The sequence below is a fragment of the Eleutherodactylus coqui genome, chromosome 6 (genome assembly GCF_035609145.1).
Source record: "Eleutherodactylus coqui strain aEleCoq1 chromosome 6, aEleCoq1.hap1, whole genome shotgun sequence".
NCBI classification, from domain to species: domain Eukaryota; kingdom Metazoa; phylum Chordata; class Amphibia; order Anura; family Eleutherodactylidae; genus Eleutherodactylus; species Eleutherodactylus coqui.
Genome location: NC_089842.1, coordinates 144,423,868 through 144,441,811, shown reverse-complemented (window position 1 = coordinate 144,441,811; position 17,944 = coordinate 144,423,868). Strand labels below are relative to the sequence as shown.

Below are 17,944 nucleotides of genomic sequence, written 5' to 3'. Positions count from 1 at the left end.
GCCCAATTGACAATAAGGTGAAGCCCCTGGATGTGATAGCATCCAGGGGTTTCCCATCCAAGGAATCCCCTGCTGTAGCTGTCACAGCCGCAGCAGGGAACAGCGATCAGCTCCCATTGCTTTCAATGGGGCGGCAGTAGCGCCCGCCCCATTGAACGCAATGAGATGAAGGCAACCCCTGCAACGATGACTTTCAGGGAAGGGCTTAAAATATAAGCCCTTCCCTGAAAATCATTCCTAGCTGTAGAAAAACAAAAACGTTAGCTCACCAAAAACGCTGTCTTGAAAACGATGATTGAAAAATCCCCACCTCTAGAAAGCGCTGCCTCTAATTGCTGAGCGCTGTGACAAATCAGAGACAGTGCTCAGCCATTGAATGACAGCTGTGCTCTGCTTCTGATTGGTCACAGCGCTCAGCCAACCAGAAGCAGCGCTTTCTGGAGGCAGGGGTTTTTCAATCCCCGGTCACCAGAATACAGAAGACGACTGCCGGGGATGGGGAGAAGAGACGGACAATGCTTCTAGGTGAGTTAATGTTTTTTTTTTAAAAACTCTTTTTTATTGGCAGTTAGGAAGATCATACATGTACAAGTTTTGGTAGTCATCAAGAGTCTTGTACTCAAAATATACATTTACATTAGTGGTGTCATCTACAGTTGTTGACATGGTTTTTCTGTACAATGGTAATAATGTGTACAATTTTAGTCCATACTTATATCTTCCATTTTTTCTTTTTTTCTCCCCCCCAAAGTCCCCCCTCCCCTAATTCCCCAACGTTTTAATATGGTGGTTTGAAGACAAAGACTTATATATCTATAAACATTTAACTTATTAACGGTAGATCTCGTCAGCATCCAACCTCTCACTTGCGTCCCATCATCTAATCTCAAGGGGTCCCAGTTGGTTTGTGTCCTTTTGAATGTAGTACCACGAAGTGTTGGTAAATTGGTTCATGCAGTCATGTATTTCTTAAAGGGGTTCTGACATGAATAATGTTTTTATGCTTTAGCAGCCATTGTTCCCTGGTCTGCCTAATGGACACAGGGAACCCACGATTTAATGGCTGCTAAAGCATAAAAACATAATACTTACCTTGTCTCCTGTTGTTGTTGACATCGGGGGGGTCATCTCCCGGCAGGCGCTGCTCTTCCTCTTCTTCCTCCACGAGCCGCGCTGCTCCGGGATCGCCCGCATGCGCAGTGGAGAGGTGCCCTCTGACAGGAGTCAGGACGGGCCGCATCTCCACTGCGCACGCGCAGAATCTCGGAGTTCAGCGAGGACGGACGGGCCGCCCACAGCAAGCACTGCTTGTGACGTGCTTGCTGTGGGCGGCCCATCCGTTCACCTCGGAAGTGACTGACGGACGGAGCAGAGCCGGAAGCGGTCATTTTGACCGCTCCTGCTCTGCTTCTAGAAGTCACAGAAGAAGATGCCGGCTGGAGGGGACATGCCTGGTGATCGGTCCTAGCCAGGCAAGGTGAGTAAAATTTATTTTTTTTAATGTCAGAACCCCTTTAAAGGTTGAGGAATTTCTCTATAAATCTTTTCCACTTTTTAAAAAATTTTTGGGGCTTGGGATTCTACTTGTCTTTCTATTTCTATCCTCTCTACTTTTAGAAGATGTTTTAATTGTTGTATAATGTCTTTTGAGCAAGGAGGTTTTGCTAACAGACAGTCATTTAGAAGACATATTTTGCTGATCAGTAATATAGTGTGAGTCATTTTAGAATTTCTAGTCTGGTTAGGTAAATGTTGGAAAATGTACGTCTGCGGAGTCAGTTGTAGGAGCTGTCCCCCTATATCTTGGATTAGTTTTTGTGCATCTGTCCAATAATTTTGGATTTTGGGGCAGCGCTATATGCCGTGTAGGAAGTCAGATTTTGGGTGAGCGCACTTAGGACATGCTTGTAGTCTAGTCGGTCCTTTTGGGTTGTGTGGCTTGTCGAACCCATATATAGCTCCATGGATTATTCTAAAATAGGTTTCCCTCCATCTCTCATTTGATATCGCCTGTCTCACCGAAGGCCAACTCTCAGTCAATTTCTCGCGTAGCTCTGTATCTTGGAGTTCTCGGGCCCATTTTTTGAATAGGTTGGGGTTAAAATTATTTTTCATCACCCCTCCCTCTCTAAGTTTGGTGGAAAGTTTTGAAATTGAATGTTTGTATGTGTATTCCTTTACCATGGTATCTATTGGGTTGAGTATCGCCTCCTTTGTTATGTCAGCTAGTCTGTCCCGGAGAAAATTACGTACTTGAGCAAATGGTAGAAAGTGGGACTGAGGTAGGTTATATTCCTCACTTATCTCTTTAAAGGTCTTAAATCTGGGTCATTCCGGATGGATGAGGTGGTGGACCTTCCGAGTTAATGTTTTTAATGTTTTTTTTCTACAGGTAGGGATGATTATCATTGCTGCAGGGGTTGCCTTCATCCCATTTCTTACTATGGGGCGGCAGCAGCGCCGGATCCATTGAAAGCAATGGGATGGCATTGGGGTCCTCTGCCACTGCTGTGAGAGCTGGGGCAGGGAATTCTTTCGTCTCCGCTGCAGTGCCCTCATCACTGAATACTGTGACAGCAGCTGCTCCAGTGAACGGGCAAAGCTTCATGCGCAAACTTTGCCCTTTCACACATTTTCAGCTCATGTGAGCAGCGTTTTTTTTTGTGTGCACATAGGTGCACAAAAAAACACGCTCGTGGGAATAAGGCCTGAGAATGCGAGGAGGATCTGAATTTCTTCCATTGTTTTCAATGGAAACAATGGGCGCTGCAATGTGAGAACACACACAGAGATAGTACTTGTCGCGATTTGTTCCCTGCATCACATTGCGGTGCCATGCAGTAAAACATTGCTCATGTGTATAACCCTAATGGGGTTCATATTTGTGTGAGATTTGTGCATCTCACAACGCACATGTTACGATCGTGTGGGCAAACTAAGCACGGGGCCCACACAATCGCGACCAAAGTGGACTGGGTACGCACACGGGTTTCACGAAGATTCACACGGAATTCAGGCAACTGACCCTCTGCTCCTGGAAGGTTGACCTGGCCCTACCTAAGCGGGAACATCGCCCCAATAAGAGGGCGGCCCAGCAGTCTTCGGATCTCGGCCCTAGCTGATCCTAGGAGCCACACACCAGAACAGGACACATTCACATGCCACATGACAGGGACTGAACCACAGGACACACAGAGCCAGAATACACAGCATACAGCAGCCACAATGCAAACACTAATAGCAGATGATAAGCTGAATATAAATGCGAGGTGTTAGTTCATACATTGGCCAATGAACTTAAGCTGCAAGCCCCGGCGAGGCCCCTCGTATCTTGTAGTCCCTACACTAGCAAGACACATCTACTAGAGGGCCCTAGGGGCCAACCTAGCGCAGACATAGTAAACAAACTCAGCAGACCAAGCTGACACAAAATAAACATACAAACGTACATGAACCACAAGGCACAGATCACACAGCAAGCTGCAATAGAACACAGATAGCAGGTCACACAGCAAACTTCAACAGACAAGGATTATGACTGCTCACCCTCAACACCAGCCAGACACTGACCAGGAGCTGGGTTTATATGTGAGCACAGACCCAGGAGATTGGTTAGCAGGAAGTACCACACTCAGCCAGCTCAATCAATTAACCCTGTGAGGGCTGTGCTGCTAGGAAGCTTATAACTACAGATCCCAGCAGCACACGTAACAGCACAAATCTCGCACGATTTTCTCACCCATGTGAAGCCGGCCTAAGTCAGTTTTTGGGCTGTATCATTTTGAACTGGCAAACAATCTACCAGGTGTCCCTAAATGCAGGAGAATGTTAAAGCCATATGTTGTATTATGCATTAGTTTAAATTGGGATTCTCGCCATCTTTCATTTATTACTACCTTATGTGCTATGGTCCAACCATCCAATATTTTTTTCTGTAGTATCAGGGTCTTGTAACTGCACTTCCCACAAGCAGAAGCTAGTCTTAGGGTACTTTTACCCAGGACAAATGGCTGGAGCTTTAGTGCCTTACAGCCGTCCCAATGATTACCACTCCTATGGTTTGACACAAGAGGGATGATCGCTCACTAAACGAAGGCAGGGCTAATTGGAGATCTCTTTCTGCCGCCCACCTCCATTCAGAGTAACCAGGCAGTCATTCATAGATAAACTAATAACCAGGCAAATCTGAAAAGTGAGCCATTATCACTCACTTGCCCTGATGGGTCCTGTGTTTACGCATGATGAGTCATCTGTAATCGCTCTTTCGAGTGATTACTCAAGCAACTATCGGCCCATGTAAAAGTACCGACGCTAACTTCATATGGGCGAGTGCAATATCGGGCTGTGAATCACAGCCCGATATCACACTCACCAACATGCGATTTCCTGCAAATGTGGTAACAAAACTGCCTCACATCAATTCGGTGAAGCAGCGAGCGGCCACTGTGGCTGACAGCCACGGTGGAGGTTTGCGGAGTTTCTCCCATTGTTTTCAATGGGGTAATCTTCGCATTGCACAGCACGCACCTAGCATGTGGTGCAATGCTGCTGCTAGCCCCATTGAAAACAATGGGCGATGCGATATGAGTACACACACAAAGATATGGCATGCTGCGATTTGCTTCCTGCATTGTGGTGCGATGTGGGGGTGGGGGGGAAATCGCTTATGTGTATGACCTCATTCAAAAGAATGGATTTCTCACAATGCACAAATCTCACGCAATTTTCTCACCCATGTAAAGCCGGCCTTACTCCATGTTTTTACCGCACCATCTTGTATTTTCAGGTATAGAAGAGTGGGGAAATCTTTCTTAGGTGGGTGATTTATCAAGAGGTCCATAGCAATAGATTTATGTTCTTCTGAGAGATCAAGTACGGTAATTTTCATCTTAAATCCCCATAAATCAGCCGTAGTATAAAAATTGATTAGGCAAGAGACTTAATCCCATACAAATTTTTGGAAAGGAGTGATATCTTGCTGTATGAGGATCAAACAGATCCTTAGCTAAAATTATACCTTGGCCATGCCACTGATTAAACATTTTGTTTTCTATTCCCTGATTAAATTCCGGGTGGCCCCAAAGTGTAGGATACTTCAAAGAGAAAAAGTAATTTGACCGCCTTTCACACAGCTACTGTGTTTTTTATTACCAGCCACATCTTGACCCTTTGTGGGAGTGCCGAGTATTTTATATGGAGGACAGCCAAAAGGTTCCAAGGGGATGCCAATTCAGACTCCAGATCATAGTGACTATGAAAATTCAATCTTTGGATCCAATCAAGCCCATGTCGTAACAGGCTAGCTAGGTTACAAGTACTGACATCTGGAAAGCCCACATCCCGTTCTCTTTTGGGACCTTTTTTTTAATTCTTGGCCAGTTGTTGGCCCAAATATATGATATGAAGGTTGATTGTAACTTAGGGCTTGTTCACATCTGCATTACGGCTTTTCATCTTTCTATTCCATTTTTTGAAGCAGAAAAATGGAATTAAAACAAAATTAAACATTTAAAGGGGTTGTCCCGCGAAAGCAAGTGGGGGTATACACTTCTGTATGGCCATATTAATGCACTTTGTAATATACACCGTGCATTAAATATGAGCCATACAGAAGTTATTCACTTACCTGCTCCGTTGCTAGCGTCCTCGTCTCCATGGTGCCGTCTAATTTCAGCGTCTAATCTCCCGATTAGACGCGCTTGCGCAGTCCGGTCTTCTCCCTTCTGAATGGGGCCGCTCGTGCTGGAGAGCTGCTCCTCGTAGCTCCGCCCCGTCACGTGTGCCGATTCCAGCCAATCAGGAGGCTGGAATCGGCAATGGAACGCACAGAGCCCACGGTGCACCATGGGAGAAGACCTGCGGTCCACCGTGGGTGAAGATCCTGGCGGCCATCTTCGCAAGGTAAGTAAGAAGTCACCGGAGCGCGGGGATTCGGGTAAGTACTATGCGTTTTTTTTTTTAAACCCCTGCATCGGGTTTGTCTCGCGCCGAACAGGGGGGCTATTGAAAAAAAAAAAAACCCGTTTCGGCACGGGACAACCCCTTTAAGTATTTTTTCTTTGGGTTTCAATGGATTTTCAAATGAACAGAATGCTTTCAGTTCGCTCCCATTCTGTTAGATTTGTTGTTTGTTTGTTTTTTATTAGAACAAATATTTTTGTTCTATTTAAAAAAAACAGAAACATAATAACATAACGGAACTGAAGCCAACGGAAGTATTCAGTTTTTTTGAACAGGGAAAAATGGAAATGTTTAATTCAGTTTTTCTGCTCCAAAAGCAGAACAGAAAGAGAACCAGTTTACAAACAATATAGCTTTTTCGAAAAACAGCATTTTAACTAAATGACACTAACCTAGATACAATAATGGTTAACAAACAAAGTGACACTATTGTTTTAATTCAGCTATAATGTTATGTATCAGGGAAGGTGAATTCTAACGATATATTGATTCCAGGTATTTCCCTATATGTATTCCAAGTAGAGATGAGCGAGCATACTCGCTAAGGGCAATTACTCGATCGAGCATTGCCCTTAGCAAATACCTGCCCGCTCGAGAGCAAAGATTCGGCTGCTGGCGGCGGGCGGGGAGCTGCGGGGGAGAGCAGGGAGGAACGGAGGGATGATCTCTCTCTCCCTCTCTCCCCCCCGCTCCCCAATGCTGACTGCCGCAACTCACCGCTCCCCCGCGCCGACACCCGAACCTTTTCTCCCGAGCGGGCAGGTACTCGCTAAGGACAATGTTCGATCCAGCAATTGTCCTTGGCGAGTATGCTCGCTCATCTCTAATTCCAAGGTATTTTATTGACTATATACCGGTTTTGTACAGGGACAGTTAGGTCCTTCCACTTGTCAAGAGTCTCGTGAGGCGAGATATCTACCGTAACAGTTCACATTTTGATCGTTTCATGCATTTTGCCACATATTTGATAAATCTAAATATGATGTTACACTGTGATGTCATCTAGTTCCCCTGCATACTAGCATATTATATCTGAACCTGTGGGTCACTTTGTAACACAAGTCTAAAGGCCCAGTTAGACACAACGATTATCGCTTAAAATTTGTCCAAACAATGGCTTTTGAGCGATAATCGTTGTGTCTAAATCTTACCATTGTTTGCTTTTCTGCTGAGCGATGCATTTCATATGAGCATAAAATCCATAGTTTGTGATAGCTGGGACCGCAGGCTGAGTTCTCCGCGGGCAGCACTGATCACATTGTTATTAGCCAGCAGCCCATGGCAGAACAAAGGACATGTATTTAAAGAGCAGACCAGCTGCTGTTCTGTAAATACATCTCCAGGCGGCTCATTAGCATGCAAATGATGTTAATTAGCTGCTAATGGACATTAGTGCCCATTAGTAGCTATGCAAAATGAGTGCTCAAAACTGTCACTCAAATTGTCTTTTGAGTGAATTTTGAGTGATCATCTTTGTAAATGGAGCTTTAGGTGGCCATACACATTAGATCCAAGTAGGGTGATGGTTGAATAACTGTTGAACAAACAATCGCCTAATGAACTAATCTTTTGTTGACACAGTCTGACACATTTTAGTCCATAATGAACCTTACAGATGTCCAAACTGGCCATACATGTTCAATAACATCAGGTGAAGGACAATTGATCTTTCTGGTAATATTCTTTCAAAGAAAGATCTTTTGCCTGCCTACTGGATGAAAATTTCATGGGCCCATTTACACACAACAATGATCACTCAAAAGATGGCTTTTGAGCGATCATTTTGCATAAACTACTACTTTGTATTAATGGCTATTAGTACCAATTAGTAGTCTGTGAACCGCCGAGAGCTGTATTCATGAAACATGTCAACTGCTGTTTTCTGGATAAATTCCCTTTGTTCTGCCATGGGGCTGACAGCTGAAACAATGTGAGCAGCTGTAATCAGCGCTCCCCGGGCAGAACCCAGCATGCGGTCTGTCTTATCAGCTGTTCTGCCGAACAATGGATTTCATGCTGAACTGAAAATCATCCTTTGGCAGAAAAGTGAAAGATGATCACATTTACACCCAATGATTATTGCTCAAAAGATGGCTTTTGAGTGAATTTTGTGCGATAATCGTTGTGTGTAAAAGGGCCTTAACTTCGGACAATGCAAGTTTGTCAGTGGTTGGCTAAAACAATTGCTCATTAGCTGATAAACAATCATTGTGGGTGAAATCATTAATTTTCATCAACTTTAGTTTAGTGTGTATGGACACTTTTAGCCTAAATTACCCCCTAAAAGGCTGAATATGTACAAAATGATGCCACCTAAGGGACCGTTCACACAGGATGGAATATTCCAAAACAGTATTGTGGAATATGGTGACCCTGAATTCCGGCCAAAAATCTGCACGCTAGTATTGAAGATTGTATTCCGCAGGAGGACATATTCCGTCCTATGTGAAAAGTTTCTAACATGTTGTTGTTAGCCGTTCATGACCTTCGGCGACCCTAAAGGCGAGCTCCCTCCATGTTTTTTGGTTTTGCGCTGCTTCTTTTAGTTGTGTGATATCCATGCCAGTATCAGCTTTGACAGTATCAGCCATCATGTCCTTTGGCGGCCAGGTACTTTGTACTATACTTCATGGAATCGTATCTTCCAATATAGTCATTCACATTATTGGCATCTACATTTAATGGCATCTTAATTATGGGTGTACATGTTGGCCCACCGTCCTCCACAGCCCAATTTACAAATAAGGACAAATGCCAATGAACGGATTATGACTGCGGAATTCGCGGTCAGACACTCACCGCGAATTCCTCAGCTATGTCCATCCATACACATGCTGTGTTAAATGATTTCCCCCTGCCCACAACTGCGATTTTCTGCTCGTGGGGGAAAATCAGAGCATGTTCTATTCTGTGCGGAAAATCGTACGGACGGCTTCCATTGCAGTCAATGGAAGACGTCCATCCGTTGTGAACAGTGCGGAAGTACCGCAAGAATCCGTGTCACAGCCCAGCACTGCACATGCGCATTGACTTGCCAGGCGAGACACTTGCAGTGTATCTCGAAAGGTGAGTCTCTTTGGGGGTGCTGGGTCTGATTCCGCTGCAATATTTCGCAGTCGGAATCTGACCCGGCCGTGGGCAAGAGGCCTAAATGTTGTTTCCTGAAGATGGGGAGATATCTTGCATTGCCTAAGGTCAGCCAAGCATATTTAACATAACAATATGTGCGCTGCATTAGTGTCTTGCAACTCTATGTATTTTGAATAAGGTAGCTTATAAAAGGGAAGTATTCATACATTGCTATAGAGAACTTGCTTCCAGACTCAGTGACAACTGTGAAATATCTAAATCTATAACACATGGATTTGGAGGCAAGCGGTTATAATTTGCTGCTTTCACACCAAAGTGAACACAATTACTACTGTGTTCATCCTTGCTGCATATGCTATGTGAGCATTGTTTCTTTCGGCCTATAGAGACAATGCTCAATTGCAATTGTCTGTAGAGGCAATACTACCAGAGCTAGCAGTTGCTCAGGTGGGGGCTGTAGACTTTCTGCCAGGTAAGACAACAGTATTATAAATGGCACTGGGTAGGTGAGGGCACAGTTAGAGATATTCCACTAGGGCCCAGAAGCTTCAAGTTACATCTCTGACTATTACTGTATGGGCATGACTGGACAAAGATACATTTCTATGTGGGCGCTAGTGTGTGGGCACCATTCCTAACCATGCAACAACTGTGTGGAAAAAAATATGCTACAGTGTTAGGACACAGTTGTGTGAGGTTACATAACTATGTAATGCATCATGTCTGAGCATCTATGCTGAGAGGGCATTATTATTGTCCTGTCTCGGGACAGGAGGGTATATTATTTGCAGTTGTTTTTCTCTACCACCCCTCCAATCCACCTGTTTCATGTCCAATTTTCAGTTGTCCAATATGGCTGCAGCAATTTTCACTGCTATCTGATTGGTTACTGCATGAGCAGTTGTGGCCAATCAGACAACAGATATAGCGAATTGGTAGTATAACCCTACCAATGCACTGTGAAGGATTAGGCAGTCTGAAGATTGCGTCAGTCATCTTGGATGGCTGAAAATGGAACTTGGAACAAGTGGATAGGAGGGACAGCAGAAAAGAACTGCAGGCAATATGCACCCTTTCTTCCTTCAGTCCTTCAACTCTTGGAACCATTAGAGAGTACTACATCACCAGTATTTTTCTTCTGCCAGCACAAGGATGAATGAACAAATAGAAAAATAGGCCGAAGGGGAAGCATATCTCTAAAATGTCCCAGATTCAGCAGAGCAGTCCCAGATTGCAGGCATTTTCATCCTGACCCAGGAAGCCATTGTATCACAGACACAGCCGAGTAAACTTCATGTGAAGAATAGTGCAGGAACAAAAAGTTACAAGAGTGCGGGAGACATGGGTAGCACTGTGGCTGACCTAGGACATTTTGGTTAGCTAACTCTGAGTGCATTGTCAATGACTCTGAGGACGAGTGATGAGTGAACTTTTGAGACGTTCAGTTCAGCCACTTCACCGTACTTTGGCCAAAAAATTGGTTTGGTCCAAATTAGTTCGAACTGGAAGTTCATTAAAACCCATAAAACTGGTATGTAACACTGTCTAAGAGCCGTAAAAGCCTTGTGCCTCTTAGACAGTGCTATACACCAGTGTTCAGAGCCAATGTTGAACCGAATCAGTAGAACCTTGTTTCAGTTTGCGAAAAGCTTGGTTGGGGTTCATGCTGAACAAAGTTTTAGTAAAGTTTGACACAAAACAGAGTTCCACTGGTTCGGTTCACTCAACACTATTGAGGATACTGTCGCTGACCGGAAGAGCTGTGGTTGGCATGTGGCACTGTGGCTGACTAGAGGAGCTATGGCTAGTACTGGGGGCACTGTGATTGGCATGAATGGCACTGTGAATCAGGGCAGTGTGGTCAGCACAAGGAAGCACTGTTACTGAGTTTGGGAGCCCCAAGACTAGTATGAGAAAGCTGGGTGACCTACCTTTGGCTGACACTGGGGCTAGTGTGGCTTGCACTGAAAAAACTATTGGTGATTCAAGGAATTCCGAGGCTGGAATGGGGGCATTGTGGTTGATTGGTGGGATAAGAGCTGACACTGTGGTGGGCGAACTATCAATCACACATTAGCTGTGTAGTATTAAGCTGTGCTGTAGTTCTTTGTGGTTTTTTTTCTTTCAAATCACAGCATGCCAAGGTGTAAATTTTACTGATATTTAACTTATTCATTGAGTGCTAAGAATTCTAAGATCATTTGCTTACATGTATGTAAAATGCATATTTGTAGTGTGATGGTCGTGCGGCTCTGTGAAAACAGACGTTTGCTAACATTTTGCTGTTAGAAACAGGATAATCCCCTCAAAATCCAATTGATTTTTACATTTGATGACACATTGTTCACCTTTACCTTAAATCCTGTGATTTATCAAGACGTAATACTTGAAATCTAAAAGGTTTCTGAACAGCGAGTTGGACACGTGAATGACTAAACTTGAGTCTTGTAAAGTTGTAACACTAGTTCTCCATGCAGCTGCCTTACAGTGCAGTGTTACATGAGTGTCGGAGGGGTGGAGACCTGGATGACCACCACCCATCCCTGTATAAGCCCCTCCTCTGAACTGCAACTGACTCATTGAGCTAATTTCATTCCTCTCTTTCATTCCAGAGATTCCTCTGAAAAGCTGTCACCTTTCCAAAATACCAAGCCTGCTTTCCAACCACCAGCACCAGCACCAACAACAACAGCAGCGGCTGGACTAGCCAGAGAGCCCTCCTCATCCTCACCTGACCTTCATCACACACAGAGGAGGGGGCAGAGACAATCCCTCTCAGTGCTGCCCAAAAGGAAAAAAAAATACAAGTCTTTCCCCTACAAAGTGCTGACCAGGATTGCCTTTCTCTGCCCCCACTCAGTCCTTTCTCCTGGCTTCCAGATACCCCACAATAGCTGCCTAGGTTGCCACCAAGTTCTACTGTAAAATCCCGCACCTTCCCTCTGCTGGCGAGGTAAGCAGAAAAAGTTCCAGATCTGTGTATTTTTCCCTCTCTCTCTTTCCCGGTCTGTCTATCACAGGATTGGGAGCTTGAAATCCTTGTCGTTTTTCGCATGTTTGGCATTTTTTGGGTTCCTTTCTCTCTTCCTGATCACTTTGAGCTTGTATGAGGCTAGAGAGCAGGAGAACCGAGAGGCTTTTTCGTTTTGTCCTTTCCAGAAACATGGGCAGGGGGTCCATTTGTCTTTTTTTTCTCTGCTTTTTAGCCGCTTGTGTGATTTGGCTACTGAAGTTGGATAATGGATCTGGCATTACATAGGTTGTTCTCTATCCCAATGCCTGGGATCGGACTATTGATCAGCTCAGGGATATTTATTCTTCTTACTGGAATATTTTTGAAGTTTAAAGGTAAAGACCCCCCCACCCTTTCTTATTCCTTGCTGTACAGACTTACTTCCATTATACCAGGAGTTCTCTGATCTGTAAGTACAACTTATTGTTGGTTGTAGGATTCTTTTTAAAACTTCTTTGTTTTAGTGACTGGTCACTGTGGGTCTTCCACCCCCCCTGGACTGTGATCTGCGCCGGTTCCCTAACCATTTATGTCCTGATCCTTTGTTTTTCCATCTTTCTGCTGATCTAAGCACAAATCCGCAGCACAGGGCACAGCATGCAGCTTGGTCTTCCTCAACTGCTTACAAGTTTAGTTTTCCCTTTTTGTATTTCACACTATACATGACATGACTTTCCTCATACCCCGATTTATAGATCTAGAACTTATATATTGGAATGACAGAGATCTAACCTCTTTCATGAACTCTTTCTCGCTCTCTGAAAAACTTTTAGAACTTTTAAAACTTATTACATGAAACAAGCCCCTTTCATATGAATCCAAGTGTCAGACAACCTACTAACTTCTTTTTTTTAAAGGAATCCTATACCTAAATCTTTATATTCTTGTTTACAGTTTTAACACAAAGCCCAGCAGGCACTTATGTATTAACCCTTTGTGTCCCAAGGCATTGAGGATTCTTTGTCTTGGAGTGAACCTAAGGGAAAGACAAGGGGGGAAAGGGGGTGGAGGGGATTTGGATCTTGTACTTGCCTTATTGCTGGCTGAATATTGCCCAACTGTTGCTGAGCAGCTTGTAGGAAATGGGAGCCGACATGGAAAACGCTGGAGGAAGGAGGGGGAGGTTAAAAAAAAAGGAGGGAGAGGGACAGATAAGGAGGGAACAGAGCTGCCTTTCAAAGTTTGCTCTCTTTGTTCAGCTGCTTGGACACTGCAGATCTGCCATGCTGGCTGTAGTCGCTTGTCCTCTATTTGTTTTGTAGTATCCAGAGTGTAAATAAAAGCAGGAAACACTTTTCCCCTCTCTCTTTACTATAGGGATGGCAGCAAACAAGTCTTTTATGGTGTAGCTGTAGGGGGGTGGGGTGGGGATGAAATCACTGCACAAAGAGTAGTGAACACAATCAGGGCTACTAGTTTAACTACATAGTTGCTGAAACTGGCAACAAACAGTGCAGCTGTCCTGTATCGCTCGGATCCCAGTAGAATTTTGTAACTATAAGTATATATTATTTTTTTTTGCCCTATGTAAATATATAGTCCTGAACATTAATGCAGTGAAATTCAATCCATTTTATCTATTTGATCAAATTCTTCCGTTGGATTTCTTGAGGCTTTAAAGGACATTTTCCCCTAGAAATCGAGAAAAGAAAGTAGCCCTTATCTATCTCAGTTCAAATAAGATCAGTTGGCAATATTTGCATATGAACAAAACAATAGTGAGAAGTTTTAACAACTTATTTGCATTTCCCTATCTCATAAAAAGTCATCAATAATTAAAGTACAGAAGCCACACAGTTTGAAAACTTTAAAACAAAGCACGTCATTGGTTAAGTTGTTAAGAATGTCATTCAGCTCTTTTAATTCTATCTTCCAAGAAAATGTCCTCTGGGTCGTCACACTGCTTTCCCAAACTCTTACATGACAAATCTATCTAGTTAGTTATGCTGTGATACATCCTCGGCTCTCATACTGCTGCATGACTTGGCAGATTTGCTGCTCTGGACTCTGGAAAAGCTGAGTGATAAGAGTTGTATAGAATTGTCTACTACTTGTCAAGAGAGGGAAACTCAAGGTTGCTTGTTCCCTGGCTTTTTTTTTTAGTCAAATGGTCTTTAATTGCTGATGAGTTAAGTGGATTTGCAGAATTGTGAAAACTTCTGTTACTTACTGTTCTAATTATGTACAAACATTGCAAATGTTCTTAGAAATAATTCAAAATGTTGGTCATGGTGGTAACATTAATAGATCTTGGCGGCAAAATGTGTTTTAATCATAAACACAGTCACAGTACTATTCCTGTATTTTTAGGTCTCTTGTCTAAGGAGCTAAAGGTCTTGACATTGTATCTTACCCTATGGTCTAATGTATATGTGTAGTCGCTGACTATGATGGTTAGAGGCAGCCATTTTAAAACTATGCTTTGCACAATTCACTGGAACTTCGTATGAGTCCAGCCCGTAAAGAGCTGACCCTAATGCAATAAAATGTGCATTACTGTTCTCATTTTCCAACTTTTTTTGGAATGTTCAAACTAGCTTGCAATGGGCAAGAACTCAACTTTTAGTCTGCTTTAGTTTCTACATAAGGCCTAATGTGGCCGCCTCATGCACTTGGCATGTCTGGACATGACATTTTACCTATGGGTTCTCTCGATATTTCTTAAATAAACGCTTCTTTGTAGACATTAATATGGATGTTTAGTCAGTGGTCAGAATCCGCAAGGTCTCAATTTTGTGTGGTAAATCAGTGCATTCCACAATATGCCCTTTACTACCTGGAGATGGCTTCATGGATAAAATCCTAAAGAATTCATAACTTACCTCCCTTTTTAGTTGATAGGCACCTATTGTTAGTGTCCTCCCGTAAAGTAAGTTTCTTAGGGTTCGTTCACATAAGCTAGATCAAAATAGTGCAGCAAGTTGTACTATTTTGTACTGTAACCTCTGGCAAAATGCCGGATTGCTGGCCGTAAATTGAATGGATCCCTATTACAGTCAATGGGGGGCGTTCTGTGCCGTTCTCTTCCGTCATAAGACGGAATCGTTTGGTCAAGCAGTGCCGTTTTCCCGAAGAGAGCAGCAAAGCTGAACCCTCTCACGTTGATGTGAACAAGCCCTTACAGTGGGATTTTGCACATCTTTTTGGCCTATTGCAGTGAACTGATTTCCCTTTACTGCCAGTTATTTTGTATTATATTTTATGCCTTTGTGTTTCTTTATTAACAAGACTTGACAGATTGTAATTAATCTTATTGTAGAAAAAGGAGGTTGAAAAGGTGAATATTTTTAGAACTCTGCTGCCCGGTCAAATGTAACCCTCAAAGCCTGGTTTGTGACCCTTAACTTTCATGAGTGTTTTATTAAATAGTTTTCTAGAACAACCCTGGCTAAATCTATAGACATTGGATTTTATAAGAATAACCCACCAACAATCTAATTTCTGTAGGTTGCAAAAAAATACCCCAATGTCTGGTGATGTGGCAAAACTGGTTTAGATTTACCTGCTAAGGACTTATTCACACATCAGTATTTTTCATCAGTATTTTGTAAGCCAAACCAGGAGTGGATTGTACAGAGAGAAAGTATAATGGGAAGATTTGCATTTCTCCTGTATTTTGGACCCGCTCCTGATTTTATCTTACAAATACTGCTGACAAAACACAGACCAGTGAATAAGCCCTAGTTTTCTTTTCCTACAGACAAGGGGCAGCAGAAGCTTGATGCTTATCTCCACATTCTTGCTTTTGGTTGTCGCTTATCTTGTCTTGGCTCCATAGAGTCAACAAATCTTTTCGCCAACCTTTCTATATTTATAGTCTATGCCTTTCAGTTTTTTCCCCCAGCTTTGAACAACATGTTATGTCATATTGCACAATTCAGGAGATTGTTCGTGCCTTGTATAGACATCAAAAAGTTTTTCCTTTTTTTCTTTTTAAACTGTCTGTAACTTTCGATGGGTGTAAGAGCATGTGTATATCCATATATGTTACAATAATATAGGAAGAGACTATGGTCTTTGTAGATTTTACTTGGCAGGACAACTGGTCATCATCCATAAATGTAAAACCATTGCAGATCTTCTAAGTTGTAATGAAATACAAGTATCAGTGCCCACAACCATAAGAGAAAGCAATTCATTGGTCATACAAGCTTTTGATGTAATGACCACTTTAAGGACTTATACCCTGGTTGGTGCTGGGGGATGGGATCTGAGGGGGGCTTTGCATTGCTTACGCATCAATAAACTGTCAGGGAGCTGTCAACAAGTAGTCTTTCACAAACATTGACATGTATAGGAGTTATCCTTGTATACAAGTCTGGATCTAAAGTTTAACAATGGACATGTATAAAGGTCTAGACCGTCTATATAAAGATAATTGTAAAGTCCATTTAGTTCTGTTATCAAATTTGGGGCTATATCAGGGGAAAATACAGAGATCTCTCCCATCATCTATTTGTACCCAGGACTGTGACTGTAACAAGGGGGCATCCTTACATCTAGAAGAAAGAAGGTTTCTATGCCAACATAGAAGGGGGTTCTTTACTGTAAGAGTTGTGAGACTATGGAACTCTCTGCCTGAGGACGTGGTGATGTCAAACTCACAAAAAGAGTTTAAGAGGGCCCTGGGCATCTTTCTTGAGCGTTACAATATTGTATGTTATAACCACTAATTACTGGAGTTGCTAATGTAGGGAGTTATTCTGATTACTAAATTCAGATTGCAGTCAAGAAGGAGTTTTCCCCTAAAATGACGAAAATTGGCTTCTATGTCATGTGTTTTAGGTTTCGTTGCCTTCCTCTAGATCAATCAACAGTAAAGGATAATAGGCTGAGCTGGATGGACATTGGGCCTTTTTTCGCACTGGCAATGCGTTTTTCGGCCGGCAGCATCGAAAAACGCATGAATGAGAGAAAGCCTTGACCAAGTCATGGCTAAATCTCGCGTTTTCTCGCCCATTCATATGGGCGGGTACGGCTTATAGACACTGCAGCCCAAAATTCCCTTGGAAGGTGTAAATCCCTCAAATAACTCAATAGAGCCAGCTGACATAGTTTAGCACTGCTGGCACCGTTAAACTCCCTTCCCCTCCCTTTGCCGGTAGCGCCCATTGACTTCTATGGAAGCTGACGGCTGATCATGGCCAAAAGATAGGGCAAGACCTATCTTTTTCGAACCCATGTAAAATCGGCTCCTGAATTCGGCTATTATTTTCGGGCAGGCCGTTTTGCTCGGCTAAACGTCACACCTTCTGAATGAATGCATTGTAATCCAATGCTTCAGATGGTCGCGATTTTCGGCCAATATTTTTGCGCGGCTAAATAGGTGTGTAAAAACGCTCGTAGGAATAAAGCCTTCCAAATTGCAGTTAGTTACTGTGTTCCATCCTTATCTCGTGAAGGGCATTTATTTTTATTTATTTGTTTTTGTTAATGTTGATGCCACTATGCATAATATCTTAGCAAAAAGGTTTTTTTTTTTTGTTGTCCACAGCTAGTGTTAGGGCAGGATCTGAACAATAATCGTTCATTGAAAATGCCTGTGCGATTTGAACGACTTACGGTACTTCGTTCGTTGTGTGAATGACGGCCTCTTTACTGTGAATGGAGGTGGACAGACTGGAATGAAACCCCGGCCCACTCTGCCTCTATTCATTGAGCGATCATTGCTTGTGTAAAATCACAGGTGCGATTATGACTGGGATGGCTGTCAGTTGCTTCTGTGTTGGCGCAGAGTGCTAAGGCAGCAGAAATGCAGTTCTAAGCTCTCGCTCACGACCTGAAGGTTGCGGGTTCAATCCCCACTTGGTTCAGATATCCAGCTCCATCCTTCCAAGGTCGGTAAAATGAGTACCCAAGCTTGGTGGGGGGTAATAAATA

At 43.1% G+C, this 17,944-nt stretch overlaps 2 protein-coding genes across 5 annotated transcripts in view; one reads left to right on the top strand and one right to left on the bottom strand.

The window, feature by feature from the left end:
• LOC136632724 (dickkopf-related protein 3-like) overlaps nucleotides 1-13,175 on the bottom strand; it is a 62,732-nt gene extending 49,557 nt beyond the window's left edge. The window contains exon 1 of the mRNA XM_066607804.1: nucleotides 13,097-13,175. The gene's annotated coding sequence lies outside the window, so the exon portion shown is untranslated. The remainder of the gene's footprint in view (nucleotides 1-13,096) is intronic.
• Nucleotides 11,655-17,944, top strand: part of TEAD2 (TEA domain transcription factor 2) — an 81,527-nt gene continuing 75,237 nt past the window's right edge. For 2 of the 4 annotated variants that reach the window (XM_066607802.1, XM_066607799.1), the window contains exon 1: nucleotides 11,655-12,004. The gene's annotated coding sequence lies outside the window, so the exon portion shown is untranslated. Of the gene's footprint in view, nucleotides 12,005-12,158; nucleotides 12,474-17,944 lie in introns of those variants that run through there. The other 2 variants (XM_066607801.1, XM_066607800.1) reach the window with 2 other exon arrangements.